Source organism: Toxorhynchites rutilus, chromosome 2 (genome assembly GCF_029784135.1).
Source record: "Toxorhynchites rutilus septentrionalis strain SRP chromosome 2, ASM2978413v1, whole genome shotgun sequence".
NCBI classification, from domain to species: domain Eukaryota; kingdom Metazoa; phylum Arthropoda; class Insecta; order Diptera; family Culicidae; genus Toxorhynchites; species Toxorhynchites rutilus.
In genome coordinates, this window is record NC_073745.1 from 263,676,259 (window position 1) to 263,692,408 (window position 16,150).

Consider the following 16,150-nt stretch of genomic DNA (forward strand, 5'->3'; position numbering starts at 1 on the left):
CGTAGTTTGGAAGGGCGGAACCCTCAATAGTCACACGAAAAGAGTTTGTCCGATTGAGAACCCTTTTGTCATTTTTTTGTGACACAGATTTCAGTCGATCGCATGCAAGAACACACAGTTTTTAGTGTTCACAGTTCACAGTTTTTAGTGAAGAGTTTTTGAAGAGACCGACACCATCGATAATCTCTTTGCGAGTCAAACCCTTTTCGGTTATTACGCCGTCTATTTTGACGTTGCAACAGGGCACGTATACGCGATACTCAATCGCAAAGAGGTCGCAGCGCGTGATTTCGTTCGCTTGGGTCCTGCTTGAGACGACAACTCGTAGTTTGTCTGGCCCCATCCGTGTAATTTCGGTAACTGCAGAAAACTTCTGAGTAAGTTCCTTCGAGATACGAATGACATTGAGAGGTTTAGATTTTCGTCTAAAGTATACAATGAATGGGCCTTTGGAGCCTTCATGGTATTCTTTTGGACGAAAATCCTGTTTTTCGTCAATGTCCTCATCTTCGGAACTTCCAACTTCATATACAGAAGTTTCTTCCTCAACTTCTGCTTCATCTTCCTGCTCTTCAGGAGGAGGATCGGTATCGGAAATATTCAATGGCGTCGAATGATTCAAAATAAATAAATGAGTGAAAAAAAAATATTTTTTTATAAGGTTATGATTTATTTTATGTCAAATAAAATGCTAAAATGAAAAAAAGTTCCAATAAAAATTCAACGGTATATAAGAAATAATGATCACCCCTAATGCCAACGTTTGCCGATTTGGGTAACACAAAGTTGAACAATGGTGTATATCGTGCACAGAAGGTAGAAGGAATGATAGGGAAACAAAAGAAAAATAAATTTCTACTTGCCGCGGCTGTGTGGCGTGTGTGATGAATGTGTCTGATTTGGATCCTCAGCGCGCACCACTTTAAATTTCGCTACACTCGCAAGCGCATCCGATGAAAAAGCACACTATTATTCGATGTGAAAAAAACACCTTTGTTGGATCGATTAATAACTTGTCCGATCTGTTTGCGAGTTGTCGAACCAATGAATTTATTTATAGCAAATAATTTTTTGTGTTGAACCATATTAATTACATGAGCCAGATATGCCATTAGAAATAAACATATTGTATGTCTATTGTTCAAACTAGCAGGTCACCATACAATTGTAATCACAATCAGTAGAAATAAAAATCTCCAGGCATCGGCATCATCTTTCATCTGGTTCTCGATTGAAACCGTTTTCCGCCATTGGAATTTTCGGATTTTCTAATTTTGTCGTTCTTTTGAATTATTGCCCTCTCGTACATCGCAACTTCGCGAATTCCTTAGTGTCGTCTCGAACAACTAGACTGGTTTCAATTTGATCTGTTGATTATCTGAATCGGTCCAGTGATTCAAAAGTTATGAATTTTCGAAAAAAATTCATTTTTAAAAGAGGGAAAAAATTGTAAGGGGTTCTATATAGTACGCATATTTTCGACGTAGAACTACGCAATTACATTATGCAATCCACTTGTTTACCACTTCGAATATTATTTTAGAATGCATCAAAATTGTTGTAATAGATTATGTTCTTCGTTACAAATAAATTTGGTGAACGTCCTTCTACGTTTGTCCTAAGCATCATGACTACCAAAATATGTAAACGTAAAATAATTATGATTTCTTCTTGAATGGCGTTAACGTTCCCTGTGGAACTTTTGCCGTCTCAACGTATGCATTAACTATCGTCATTTGTTAATACTTAGTTGAGATTCCTTAAGCCAAATAACACGCCTTGAATGTATTCCGAGGGGCAAGCTCTAGAATACGCGTGACCACAGTGCAAGTCGAAGGAAATTTCTCTGACAAAAATCCCCCGGCCAGAACGGGAATCGAACCCGAACACCCGGCATGATAATGTGAGACGCTAACCACTCGGCCATGGGTGCACTAATTTATGATTATGATTTGCACTTATTCATTAAAAGGGTTTATTGACCCGTTTGTATGTTTGTGACTTTGCAACTTTGTAACTTTGCAACTTTGTAACTTTGTAACTTTGTAACTTTGTAACTTTGTAACATTGTAACTTTGTAACATTGTAACTTTGTAACTTTGTAACTTTGTAACTTTGTAACTTTGTAACTTTGTAACTTTGTAACTTTGTAACTTTGTAACTTTGTAACTTTGTAACTTTGTAACTTTGTAACTTTGTAACTTTGTAACTTTGTAACTTTGTAACTTTGTAACTTTGTAACTTTGTAACTTTGTAACTTTGTAACTTTGTAACATTGTAACTTTGTAACATTGTAACTTTGTAACATTGTAACTTTGTAACTTTGTAACTTTGTAACTTTGTAACTTTGTAACTTTGTAACTTTGTAACTTTGTAACTTTGTAACTTTGTAACTTTGTAACTTTGTAACTTTGTAACTTTGTAACTTTGTAACTTTGTAACTTTGTAACTTTGTAACATTGTAACTTTGTAACATTGTAACTTTGTAACATTGTAACTTTGTAACTTTGTAACTTTGTAACTTTGTAACTTTGTAACTTTGTAACTTTGTAACTTTGTAACTTTGTAACTTTGTAACTTTGTAACTTTGTAACTTTGTAACTTTGTAACTTTGTAACTTTGTAACTTTGTAACTTTGTAATTATATTAGAATTAATAGAAATTCGACCCCTTTCCTGTTGACCGATTGGTCTGAAATTTGGATCACATCTTTATCTCTGGTGTCATTATAAAACTGCGTATTCCATGATCATGAAAATCCAAGATGGCGGCCGCTACAAAATGGTGGATTATGTACATAATTTCTCAAAATCCCATCAATGTGGGTTTTCCCAAAATCCCAACAATATGGGTATCAAATGAAAGGGCTTGACCAGCAGAACACAATTATTTATGGAAAATGTAATAGGAGTACCGGTAAGTTTCTTCGTTTTCGTTTTTCAAAAATTAATGCTTTTTTCTGCAAAATTGGTTACAAATTTAATTATCAAAGTTTTGCCCATCGCTAGTCACAACTTTTTCCCATCTTTCTGACAATTCACGAATCTCTTTGCGGAAATAATCGACTGGTTTGTCGGCTAACCACGAATCTATCCAATTTTTGACTTTATCAAAATTAGAGAAGTGCTGGTCAACCAGCAACCAGCTGTTGCATCGATCGAAAAAGGTAGCAATCGGACGGAGCAATATCTGGAGAATACGGCGGGTGGGATAAGAGACCAAATAGACAACATAACCTTCTTGCCGTGAATATGCCGCGCGGCCGTCGATGTTGATGCATAGCCTGGGTATACATACGTTGCCCGACGTTCAGGATTGTTGATTTTTCATCCCAGTAACGATTCGATGCAAAAAAAAACCCTTTCTTTTATGCCGTTGGAGCATTTGTTCGCACGTGAAAAAACCGCGTTCGAAGTCTCGTGACTTCAATTCATAAGGCACCCAATGTCCTATCTTTCGGATCATTCCCATTGCTTTTAAAAGATCGGATATGATTTGCTGAACTACTCCAAGTGTATCTGCAAGTACTTGTTGCGTTTGTGACGGATCTTGATCGTGTAAAGCCTCCAATTCTTCATATTCAAACTTTTTTGGCGGTCCGGAACGTTCTTCGTTCTAAGTCAAAATTACCACTTTTAAACCGTGAAAATCACGTCTGACACAAACGCTCAGTTGGAGCATGGTCACCATAAACTTCCACCAAAATGCGATGACTTTCCGCAGCTTTTTTCTTCATATTGAAGTAATCAAGTAACACTCCCCGAAAAAAAACTCTCGTGGGTACGAAATTCGATATTCGAAGTGGTAAAAAACTATTTTGTTTACGCTTCAACTTTTTGACAAACTACTACTGAAAAAGACGCGCAATTACTGTAGCTTTCCAACGAATGTCTGGAAATTTGATTCACTGGAATAATAATCAAGTTACGCCATCTGTTGTAATACCGAAGAAACTTACCGGTACACCTAATAAATCAAAGACGGCGGCCGCTACAAAAAAGGGCTTGACTAGTAGAACACAATTATTTATGAAAAATGCAAATCCAAAATGGCACCCACCACAAAATGGCGCCATATATATTTTTTTCGGCTTAGGCTTAGCAAGTATGATCAATTTCACTGCGTTGATCAGTTTTTCACTATGTTTACGCTAAAAAAAAATATCCAAAAAAAGAAGTTGCCTCATTCATTTTTTTTCTGTCTTGCATGTTTGAGACGTTGGGATAAGCCTTTCCGATTGACCTTCAACCGCAGTTGACGATCAAGGGTTCCACATAGACCCTTGTACAGTTCCTTTGGACATAATCCTGCAGTGTTGTCAGCTCCCGAGTTGCTGATAGCTTTTAGAGGTGACTGTGCGCAATAATGTTATTTATCTACTCCTGCACGATAATATCTCGAAACCACGTTAGTTTCAAACTGCGAAAAAAAAGACCGAGTAGAACATTTTAAAAAGTGCCGCTATCGCCAGAAATAAATGCCACATTTCTAAATTATCTAGGATTTATAAGGTGCACATAAGAGTGCCAATGAAAATGGCGATCTCGAATGTTCAAACGGGACTATCTTAAAAGTGTCAATTCCCACGAAAAACTACCCTATGAGAAATATCTATTCATTCGGACTTCATTTACTATTGTCACGAAGCCGTCAAAGTAAAGAAAAGTAAAAGGAGTAAAGGAAATAGGGGTTTTCAAAAAAGGAGTTAGGGAAATTTCAAAAGAGAAGTAAAGGAAATAGAGGTTTCGAAAATAAAGTATGCCAAATTGCGTGAAACGTCGAGATCTACTGTCATCTCGAAAAAAATTGTCGTTGCGGATCATATTCGTGGAACAGTGGCCTTAAAGCTTTCGCAGACTGCAGACTTTTCATCGTCTAATTGTTTGATCAGTACGTAGAGGTATGCATTCACACACAGTACATCGATTCAGTTTGAGATTCAGTTTTGGACAGCCCAAACTGTCCAAAATTATTGGCCAATGGAAATGCGGAGGCTCTTAGAATATGAGCGTAACCAAATTAAAACACGTTGACCGTTGTCGTTGCAACCACTCCTGCCGCTGCTCCTGTCACATCTGCCACTATATGCTAGAACGATGGCCTTAGCACATCAGCTCTGCTTCGCGGTTCGAAAATGAATGATGTTTTTGGAAGGAAGGAAGGTCTTAAATTATAGAGACTTTAAACTTTTGCAGTTCATTCGTCTCTAATGTTTTTGGAAAGCAACAGCTAAATTTATATCATTCGACAGGCGGTAGAATCATAAGCGGAGTGACTTGCAATATAATTTTTTGCTTGTATCCAAATTATATTCCGCTGATACTCTGGTTGCTCCTTCAGGTCGGACCCATTTGAAGAACACAAATTCAACCAATCAAAACGAGGCACTTAGTGTGAATGCTCGACACTTCACAGTTATTCAATTGTTTATCACAAGAAAAAATTAATGTTGTTCATTGCGATAGATGCAGGGAAATATTCCCAACTGATGTAAACACCTTTGCGATCTATTAAGAAATGCTCGAGTTACAAGCGTTCGAAATCTTTATTTTTTTTCCTACATGTTCGGTGCCTAAATTTTCATTTTACCCCCTATATATATCGGTTAGACGTAGTCCTACGTCAACAAACTGTTAACCCTTGAAAAAGTGTCATAAAGTTGTTATGAAGCCATATACTTATGGTTTGGACAGAATTATATCATTCTGAATAAATTAATTGGGTATGCTGACGTAGGATTACGTCCTTCGGGAACGTATTAGAGTACAAATTGAAAATCGAAAATGGAGCACAGCGTGAAAATTGTCCAATTTCAAACGCTTATTGCTCAGTTTTTTTTTATGATGGATACACCCATACCTCGCTTTACGGCCTAGATACGTTCCACGAAACTTGGCCGCAAAGCGAAAGGTCGTATAAAAAATCAGTTGTATATCGACGTCGAAAATAGTATTTTTGCCGTTATAGCGAAACACATTAGACCGTAAATCGAAAACATGCCATAATTGAAGAGGGCCGTTATAGCGAAATGCCGTATAAAGAGCGGCCGTATAGCGAGGTATGAGTGTATTTGCATCAAGCGATCTGAGCATCTGAGCATAACAATTCATCACAATGGACAAAACAATATATCATACGAAACTAACTATCAAACAATCGAAAAATCTCCAAACGAAAATACCTCGTTCTGATTGGTCGAAATTGAAGATACGGAGAAATAGACATTGTAAATACATCGAAGTAAAGGGAACTTTTGTTCCCATCGAAGTGTGTTCCCTAACAGAGGTATTTTTCCCAAAGAAAGTTCATGCGACGAAAAAAATTGGAAAAATGAAGGAGTTTCATGGAGGGTTTAAAACGAAAATGAAAACAAGTTGAAATCACTCAGAAATTAAAAACTATAAATAAAATTACCTTTTCCATTACAAATATATTTTCTCTATAATAAAGTGATACGTTTTTTTACTGGTGAGAAAAATTCATAATTGCGTTCGATAATGATAATTATCTCATATTACATTGATGAGTTTTGTTTTCTTCTTTTCATCCATACATAACACAGGAGCCATCTCGTTCAGGGCCACAGAGGGCGGCTTTCATCATATCTCATTCCACTTTGGCATCTTCTATCGTGATACGTACAATCCAATGACTAATCACCATCCTTCTACCATCATAACTAGGTTGTGAACACTGGTCGGTCATTTTCCGGGCCGCCAAATCATTATCGAAGAGTTTAACAATGTAATTCTTCATACATATCCAAAACAACAAATAGCCTAACGGAATCCTACGTCAACTATGCGGTCGTGTCTCAGATACAACCCTGACTTTTTTCGACTTTTTTGATTAGAATTTATATATTTTTTTCGATCTTTCGTCATTCAACCATTTGACGATCATTGCTCCAAAAAGTTATTTTCCTGATTTCGCCCTGTTCAGTAGCTGCTGTTTTTACAGATTCAACACCAACGATATATATCTTGCGGATTTTTCAAAAGGTGTTCAAAATATCCAAACTCTGATCCTGCTACATTTGATTTGATATTTGCTCAAGAGAATAAGATGAAGTGTCTTGATTTCCAAATAAAACTATGTGAATAAGGGTGTTGCAGTTTGTTCAGCTCAATAATCAATAGCATAACATAGTTTTAAAAACAGTGCAATAATGTTGAACAGCTCAAATGATTCAAAGTTTGTTTCACTGTTAGGTTTCGGTCGTAGTTGAACCTCTCTAGGTTACGTTTAACGAGAAATTCCAGTGGGAGCCATCTTGTTGCGGACGAATTTAGTATTTTCAGTGGCTTGAACTTCGATATTTCCTGAATTGAATGCATCTTGTTTGTTTACTTTGGGCTGCGCGAAAGAAATGTGTACATCGCAATGTGACTACACCGGTTTTGTAGTACGTGTTAGGGAAACGCTTTGCAGTCTACACTAATATATGAAAAATCAGAAGCTCAATTTGACCATATTAACTATTGGGAATTTGATAATCATATTGCACTAGAATGTTAGGGAGTATTCAAATCGATTAGTGTAAAAATAGGTATAATATAGGTATAGGTAAAAATAGTGAGAAATTAGTGAGAAAAAAATGGGTGGGTTATATCTATGATATAACCGCAAGGTTTACGTGGGACTACCTTATCGTACCAATCATTTGTTTGTATTGATTGAATTTTTGATCGAATGAAACAATTCTCGAATTCAATTGAATTCAATATATTTACTTTATGAGTAAAAAGATTGTATAATTCCATGTAAGGTCAATTCATCCATTGTGATAGATTATGTTCTTCGTTACAAGTAAATTTAATGACAGTCCTTCTACGTTTGGTATGATGTCTAGGACAAAATATGTGAACGGAAGAATTATCAAACGATTATTTCATTTTACGTTTCCTTCTGAAGTTTGCATCTCTCAAGTGTACGTACTTCTCGAACCGCGAATTTGCTTGATTTGATGAACTATCAGGCACTCAGTTTCGATTTTGATAGTATACGTCGAACGCATATTGTTTAATCAATAGGCATCATCGCAGCAATTGCTTATCAACATCTTGCCTAATCATCAAATGGTATGCGTAGGAATTCAGTGAGCAGAAGACATGAAGGCGTATCCTTCAATGCAATCTTGAATAACCGAGCCAAAGCGTGGTGTTCGTACCCGCTTTTGTAATCCGTGTTAGGAAAACACTTTTCGGAGTGCAAAAAAAAACATGCGAGTGCAGAAGTACCTTCGGAAGACCGTTTTAAGGAAAAATATTCCAGTTTACACAAAGGCAAGCGAGTACAAAAGTACTTGCAGTTTGCATTTATTTGCAGAGCCGATTTCCCCAAACATCTTGTTAGGCAAACACATTTCAGTCGGAACAAAAATGCCCCCGGCTTGCATGAATTTGCAATGTCAATTTCCTCAGACACCTTAGTTCTAAAGTCTGTGTTGGGGAAACACATTTCAGTCGGAACAAAAAAGCCCCCGTATTAGGAATGCCAATTTCCCCACGCTCCATGTATTTGAAGTCTGTGTTAGGGAAACACATTTCAGTCGGAAAAAAATACCCCCGACTTTCATGTATTTGCAATTCCGATTTCCACAAAGCAGCTTGGTTTTGATGGCTGTGTTAGGGAAACCGTAGATCGAGCCAATCAAAATGAGTCAGTTAGGGCGTTTAGATAACGCTTAACATTTTACAGTTATTCAATTGTTCATCTAATGACAAAATAACATTTTATTAATTGCGATAGAAGCGTAGAAACATTCCCTATCAATTGATGCAAACATCTTTCCGATCCAGTAAGAAATGTTCAAGTTATAAGCATTCGGAATCTTTTATTTTTTCCTGCTTGTTCTGTGTTTAGGTTTTCATTTTACCCCCCATATACTCCGGTTAGACGTAGTCCCACGTCAAAATATAAACAGTGTTATTTATTTATTGTGACGCTCGGTTCTGGTTTTTTACACACACAAAAAGAAATACATCTAACTAAAGCTGACCAGATTTTGATCGTTCCATCCTTTATGAGCCAATTAGCCAAAGTAATTTCAGGCATGTATGTAATTTTTCAATGTATTGCATCTACAACAAATCTATGAGCCTCGCAAATCGACATGTCGACAAACAATTGCGTAGTTCGCCAAATGTAAACTTCCATTGAAGAGGACAGACAACTCTCAAAACACTATATTCTTTGAGTCATAAATCACGAGAACTTTCCTATTCAAAATTACTGTAATCATCAATCCAAATCGGCGATAATATCATACTTCAAGTATAGGAATATGACCCTCGGTACCAGCTACTTTAATATTCGAACCAATGGCTCCAACCAGGCATTTGAGAAAAACTTTTCCCCTGAACTCACATGCTTTGTTGAATTATTCAAATCAGATTATCGTTTGCCCATATCGATGGAATCGTAATCACACATAACGATGACTTGAGCGATTCCTGAACAATTCCCGTTCGTTAGCAATCGATTTCTAAGCAGCAAAATCTCACCTCCCAAAATCCTATCAGCGAATCGTTCACAGTGTACGGGATGCTGGTAATCAGGATCTACTATTTGGAAAAACTACACGGACACTATCAATCATGCGACAATCTCGGCCATTAATCAGAACCATCATCGTCACCTCAAATTTCTCTTCCAATGTTCCACACGCACGCAAGTTTCATGCTTTCTCTCAGTTCACGCCAAAATGATTTAGGACTTTTAGTTTTCTCTCTCCCCGACTCATTCGTGCGCATAGGCAACCCTCAACCGAGAGGACTTCTGCAGAAGCGCCTCGCATCGATCAAATCCCCGCCAGGCGCTGCGATTCGACCATAAACTAACGGAACCCCTGGAAGAAATTTTCGATCGGCCGGTCGATATCCTTCTGGAAGTCTTCCTACCCTTATCGTGACGGGATGATCTCGATGAAAGTCCGAAGTAATTTATGTTTGCCGTTGTAAGACGTGGCTCTCTCTCACTCGATGGCAGGACCGTATGTTAACATGACTTAATCAAGCTGGCAAACCGGGGGCCGCCGAGGGTTCAACATTTGAACTTGTGCACGCCATTGTGGTGTATATGGTTTATTCCCTTTCGGAGAAAGGCACTGCAGAGAAAAAAATGTCCAATCAAGGTGTAATGAGCCGGCGCCTACGGGTAAGGTTAGCAGGCGTGAAATGGTGAGGGTGGCCTCGCCATAATAATAATTTATGTGGCAAGAAAGCAATAAAATTGTTTTTTTTCCTCTCAGGTTTCTTGGGTGATCATATTTTTTTGATGCCTAATGTCAATGCTGAAAGTTTTAGGATTTTGGTAAAACATAAAATTCATAAGGTGCATTTCCTGTGAGAAAAAATCATCTTACTCGAGCAGAAGTAGAATTACGAGGAAACCGTAAACGAGTTGTTCCTTTTTTCAACTATGCACCGTTATATACCATGAGGAATCTGAAATCTGGGAAATCTATGTTGACAAAATATGTTACGGTGTTCATTGTTTACCCTTATAGATAAGAGGCTGTAAGTAGCCTCACGAAAAGAAGTTTAGAAATGTCAAATCGCATGACCATTGGTCTGGTGCTCAAACTTTTTTTCGAGGGGCTACAAAAACGTGTTAGTCACGGTGTCTCGAGCCCCAAAAAAATAAAGAAGTGTGGTATCCAAGACACGACCACATTGTTTTCGAGGGACTAAGAATTTATAACAAGCGAGAAACCAGCATAAAAAATAATTTCAAGAATGAAACTCTTTAGTTCAAATATTCAACAGCACTGACAATGGTCCGAAGAATGAATGGTCTCACAGATTGAGGGCGCGAACGTTTCGTAACCCAAAAAAAACCAATTCGAGCAAATTTTCAAATTAATTTCTGGAAAACTTCTATAATTCAAAACATCATCATGATTACACCAATACATACAATACTACTGCAAAAACAATCGTAGCTAACCACCGTGCATCTATCTTTTTGTATCCTAATGCTGCGTGTACATACGACGAATTTGCTCAATACAACGGAAACCTGAAGAGAAGCCATTCCATCGCAAGCCCCACCTATGTGTGAATCTGCAACCAGCTTAATCAAACAGATTTCACTCGCTCCGTCCCGAACCGATAATTTATCAAGCAAAAGCACGCTCCAAAGCTCACAGAAGCCCTCTCTGCTAAAAAATATAAAAATCAATTCGCTTCTGATTTCGGGTAATGTCGGGGACATAACCGGAGGTACGTAGGACCACACCAACGGCTGTCTAATTGAATTACTTATCGAACATCAAAGTAGTTTTTCTGTATCTTTTACATCTCCAACGCTCCCAAAAACATCGTTCCCAAAGAAAAAATCGCAAACTGTATAATGCAGCACCTTTCGCAGAACAGCAATAGAAAATCCGAAACGGACTGTGATGGCGGCAACTATAACAACTGCAGTAGAACGGATTTTAACTTTAAGTTTAAAACCGATGAACACAGCTTTCACTGTTGGAAAAATTCTTCTTCCCATCTGGCTTGCAATGTGTTGTACTTTGACGACACTTTTCACCCGAAAACAATACACGAATTCGCCAACAATTGAATGGTATATTATTTTTATATCATTTCAGATATCACTTTAGGATACATCGAACTATTGCATTGAATTGTATTGAAATAACTCTTTAGTGAACGATTCGGTGGCCTTGAAAAGCGCTATATTTTTATGGATTTATTTTTGTGCTCGCGAAAAAAAGCTTGCCATTCGTCGAAATTTATGTTCTTGTTTCCAACCCATTCAATGCACCTCCTCTTTCAGACATACTGAATGAAGCCACAGGGGATTTTCATCTGTACCATCGCCTCCATTACATTACTTTGTGCTGGATCGCTGGTTACGGTTCAACTCTTGATGTCAGGAAAATAGACCGTTCTCTCACGAATCCCAGTCAGTTTGCTGACTCGTCTGACGACATTGATGCTGCTGCTATGTTGTTGTAGTCCTGTTGGATTATATGAGAAAGGCAGATTATGAACCCGCTCGCGCAAACGATAAGCAAACGATGTTGACTCGATGGCCACCAAACGGGAAGTGGCACTTCAGCTATGCTCTCGCTCCTTCAGTTCTTCTTTGCTTTCCGATTGGAAAATAAATTATCGGTTCGAGACGGAGCGAGTGAAATGTATTCGATTAGGCTGGATGCAGATTCACACAGAGGTGGGGCTTGCGATGCAATGTTTCGCATCTCTTTAGGTTTCCATTGCATTGAGCAAATTCGCCTTAAGTATCAGCAGCATTAGGATAGAGAAGTATAGATACACGGTGGCTAGCTACGATTGTTTCCGCAGTCGTATTGTATGTATTCGAAGTGTATTCCGCTGTTACTCTGATTGTCTGTTCTAGTCGGTACAATTTGAGAAGCATAAATTAGACCAATCAAAACGAAGGATTTAGCGCGTTTACATAATGCTTGATATTTTACAATTATTCCATTATTTACCTAAAAATTATGTAATTTTCTTCATTATTTCCAATATGATCAGTGATTAGATTTTCAATTTAGCCACCATATACAGGTAAACTTCGATATAACGTACATTTCACTTTCAAAATTGTACGTTGTATCGAATTGTACGTTATATCGAAGCATAAGAAAGTACTCACAAACGTAGTCTGTAATACATTATTGTGTTGCTGTTTTAGTCAAGTTAATGAATAACTTCAATTAGAAGACGAAGCCAGCCTTTCTCATGATGTTTCCCTTCGTACTGTTGATTAAAGCTTGATTCATTTAGAAACCGGAATCACAAAACCAGCTGTATTTCGAGATTGATTGTAGGTACAAAACTTATTTTAGCATCACAATACAGATAATTCATTGTTCTATCACAAAAAAAATATTGAAAAAAAATTTCCTTTACACTTTGGAAATATGTACGTTATATCGAATGACGTTATATCGAGGGTACGTTATAACGAGGGTACGTTATATCGAAGTTTCCCTGTAGTCGTGTTAGAGGTAGTCCTACGTCAAAAAAAAACTTTAGTCGAATTTTATGATGACTTTGGTGCGTGTGATTCAATCATACACAACCAATCTCCACATAACGGTATGCTTCTGCCCAACAGTGTTAGCTCTGCACTATACTTATTTCGCGCATATCCGGAAAATGAGCAGAATATTTATTTATAGTGCTTTCACAGCAATCCGACGACATGCATCATCCGTTGGCCAATCTTGACTTAGATGGTCTTTCAAGCATATTTATAGATTTTATGTGATTTCACCAATAGTTATATAATTTTTTGTTTCAACAGTTTACTTTCAAAGCAGTTTTAGAGATATGAAAAATAAAATAGGTCAATAAGTAACAAACATTACTCACACACCATTTATGTTTCGGAAGTGATTGTCGTACCACTACATTCATTGCCGCCACGATGTTCAGTAAAATCTATTGATCTAAGAATTAACTGCCTTCGCCATCCATTCTTCTGATAGTTTCTTCTACTGCCATTCCAACATAAATATCATTGCCGTTTTTCAAACGATCTTAGTGAGAATGGCTAGATAAAAATCTTCCAGCTATTCATGTAGCATCGTGAATTCGGGGTTTTCTGCCAGAAACAAACAGAAACAATTCAATCTGTTGATCTGGGGCAAAATATACTCCAAAAACGCAACAAAGGTTTTGTCATTGAATCTTTAAGGGCAGTCAGTATTATGGGAGCAGTCCGATTTTTGTAACAGTTGTACTGAAATCTTTTTCATCTGTACTATTTCTTCATAAACCTGTATTATTTAAAACGTTGATTGCATAGGAAAATTTGTTGAAAAAAAAAATCAAGTCTCGAATTGTTCATTTGTTTGAAGATTGTTGTACACACTCTTGTTAATACTTGACCGCATCGGTTATTAAAAGTTTCGTGCTGCCCTATATTGCAAGTCCCAGCCTCACCAGCTGGGACGTGCTATTGAAAAATCTATACCTATCTATACTTTTGTACAAAAATCTATAATCTGTACCAAAATCGAAAAAAATGTGTACATTTCCAGATAAATCTGTACGTTTGGCAACAGTGGTCGCAGATTGAGTATAGCTGATCTAAACAGACAATTTACAGACTAAAAAACCAACCTTCACCAACCTCGCCTCTCAATTGGTCCATTCGAACCCGAAGTTATCGACATGATATTTGTGATGTTAACCCCTAGGTCGCGGGAGCCCAAATTACACACCCTACTGTTACATTATTCAAATAGGGCGAATGCGGGTAAAATGAACCGGTACTCAAATTTCGATGATTTAATTAAAATTGATACTTTTTGACTACCCCTTTCTTAGAACTTATGAAGCTATTCGAGACACCCTGTTATGAAGAAAACTGATAACGACTGTTCTGTTTACTATGCTGACAGACCCTTATCACATGATACACTTAAATGTGTCTTTTTTGTGTTTTTGACCCTAGAAAAATATTCTACCCAACCAAAAGCCAACATCATCATGCGAAGCGTTATGTGTCTCTTACTACGTTTTTGTACGTATTAGAAAACTTAATTTACGACTCTAAGTGATTAGACCCAGCTACTATTTCAATAATGGTTTAATCAAATTTGGATAAGAAATAACGCAAAAATCTATCCCATGTGCAATTGTTCATTTTACCATCACTAGGTGACCATTTTAACTGAAAAAATGTTCGATTTCATAATTTTTTCTTTTAATGAAAAATGTACCTTTTTTATTTTTTATGATAAAAATCGTTCGATACCCTGAACATTAGTTAGAATACAATATTTTTCGAAAATTTGGGATTGTAGCGATATGTGGACGTAGTAAATGGGCAAATTGCTTAGGGTGTTCATTTTTCCACCCCCACCTCTTCTTTATAAATCAAAGAAAAGCTGATATGAAAGCAAAACACTATAGAAACACCACTTTGATCAAAATCAAGGGCACCATCAAATCATTAAAAAAAAGCGAAGCTTTGTATTATGAGTCACAATTTCTTTAGCAGCCCGTTTCCATTACCAATATCAAGGGAAACTAATAACTACCCATTCAACCATTCATATTTTGGTACACATTACTAGTAAAATTAACTCACCTAGTGGCGCCAGGAATGATGTGTTCGCACGATCCGTTACAAAAGTATCCAATATTTTAAATAGCAATACACTTTCATTCACATCCCTCTTGCTTCCTTTCACCAACACTTGTACATGTTCCGAGGTAACGGAGACACTTCTAATTAGCGAATTATCAACACTAATTTACATTGAGTTATACGGGGGTTTCAGTTATTATTTTTTTCGGCTAGGTTACTTAATAATGGAAAAAATTGTTTGTATAACACAATTTATTTACATTCCAAAACGTAATCTATCCGGCACGAGGTAGCAGCATTTCATCTATCCGATGGAAAACACCCAGCGCACTTCACCCTCCTCCCACACGTCGACATTTTCATCACACAGCGCTTGGTTGAATGAACCTTCCGAATTAGTTCCGTAGACTTCCGTATCTATGACTGATAATGATTGAATTTCAACACAACCACAACACAAACCACAACAAAACATAGACAGTTCCTCAAACACGCTACTGATAGTTACGAAATCACTGAAAAATTGATAGTTTTTCGAAAAAATCTACAACACGGAACACGACGGCACTTTTATTGTTTACGCCATTTGTTTTCATTCTGAGCAGTGGTATATATTGCGGTAGATGTCGGGGCGGAAAAGCGGTCAAGAACACATGAAAATAGCGGTGCGCAAAAATCTTGGCGTTGATAATAATATCACTGCATAGAATAGCGAAGGAACATACAATCAAATATATCAAATATAAGGAAAAATAAAATGAGCAACCCTTCGCGACAGAAGTAAGCAAACGCACCCCGAGAAAATAGGGATGAAATTTCGATGGACTGTAAGGAAATAGCAGGAAACAGCGTAATATTCGCGCTTGCGTACTTAGCGTGTTCCGCTTGAAAACAGTGTGCATGATAAACGTCGCTTCTCCGTTGCCTGCAGTGGCGGCCGATAAGAGTGTACAAACTAAGGAACAAGTGGAAAGTTATTCGTATTTTATATTTTGATATTCGCTTCTTTCCCGCAGCAGCAGAGGCCTCTTCTTCGAATATTCGCGTAGAGGAAGAGTGGTGAAGA

The 16,150-nt window shown here is 37.4% G+C and overlaps 1 protein-coding gene across 1 annotated transcript in view; it reads right to left on the minus strand.

The window, feature by feature from the left end:
• Positions 1–15,675, minus strand: part of LOC129768839 (protein rhomboid) — a 216,895-nt gene extending 201,220 nt beyond the window's left edge. The window contains exon 1 of the mRNA XM_055770761.1: positions 15,085–15,675. The gene's annotated coding sequence lies outside the window, so the exon portion shown is untranslated. The remainder of the gene's footprint in view (positions 1–15,084) is intronic.
• Between the last annotated feature and the right edge of the window lie 475 nt (positions 15,676–16,150).